The sequence below is a fragment of the Bidens hawaiensis genome, unplaced genomic scaffold (genome assembly GCF_021521415.1).
Source record: "Bidens hawaiensis isolate Kalapana, Puna unplaced genomic scaffold, B.hawaiensis_p1.1 tig00003506_1, whole genome shotgun sequence".
NCBI classification, from domain to species: domain Eukaryota; kingdom Viridiplantae; phylum Streptophyta; class Magnoliopsida; order Asterales; family Asteraceae; genus Bidens; species Bidens hawaiensis.
This window is the reverse complement of record NW_027491197.1, coordinates 569,323-570,739: the sequence shown is the minus strand read 5'-3', so window position 1 is coordinate 570,739 and position 1,417 is coordinate 569,323.

Genomic DNA, 1,417 nt, shown 5'->3' with positions numbered 1-1,417 from the left:
AGGCGAAGTTAGAGGTGGGGCGAAGTTGGGAACAACTTCGCCTCAACTTGAACTTCGCCTGATAAATGTTAAGTTAAAAGGGCCAGGCGAAGTTAATGATAACTTCGCCTAACCACAACTTCGCCTCATGTACTGTTACATAATTAATTATCAGGGGAAGTTAACCCTCAGGCGAAGTTAAGGATAACTTCGCCTAAACTGTAAGTTCGCCTGAATATGAATCGGCAACAGTTAGACGTTCAATACGAAGTGATTTCGGTCAATTTGGAGATAGCGGATCTCGTAAAACATGTTTTTAAGACGATCTAGACGATCAAGTTGATTACGACCACGTAATAACTGGTTTGAAAATCAGGTGTTGAGGTTTCGAAAGACCGAGGGCACGGAACGGGTCGAAACGAAGTTTGATTAACATTAATGACATAGATTATAAGATACATCGACCCTACACACCTTCAATTCTGATTAGAAACTGAGGATAATAAGACAGATTGATTCGAAAGATAAGTTCGCTTAGGGTTCTGATAATAAGTTCGCTGGTTGTTTTGAAAAATAATAATTCATTTGACCAAAAAATATCTTTATATAGGGTCAAGATTATACAGGCGAAGTTATGGATAACTTCGCCCATTGCAGGCGAAGTTATGGATAAGTTCGCCGGTATTAAACTTTACAAAACAAACCCCTATAATTTGAACAATTTGCAATTAAGTTTTAAAACATCCTTTAAAGCGTTAAATGATACGATCAAGACCAAGTAACCATGTATAAAATCATACAACTACATAAATAGGATAAAACTTAGAAATAAGGTACACGGGATCAAATTTCAGTCTCGACAGGGACTACCACGTTTTAGAAAAGATCCGAACAGGAATCATACTAATTACGTGACTGTCACATAGATCCATGTTCAGCTGTATTATGACATAAAGAAACAGGTTGTAAGCAGGTAAATAACTTAAAATGGTTTTCATCGCTTCTGTGATACGGGTTAGGTTCAATTAAGCTCAAAACTTAAATGGGCAACATCTCAGAGATTATGATGTCTCCTATCTATTCTCAAAGCGTATTTGGCTTTCCCCAAGTCACCCCGAGTTGACCTCGACCCGTAGTGTCTGATTAAATAGTAAGTACTCTTCGATCTTTAGACTCTTCTTCCCGTTCTCTTTCTTACATCTTGATTGAGAAGTATTAACATTATGAACTCTAGAATGTCTCAATAACACACATTTTTTTTTAAGTATTTACACAACTTCAGAGTAGTTGACAACTGCAAGTCCCGAATCTGGATCACTCCAGTTTCTTGACACGATATCTTCACAGGAATCAGAACACTCACGGGCTCGTGTATGACTGGGTAATCGTTTTTCTGCCTATCATTCGGAAAGATATATGCGGAGACATACACAACTCT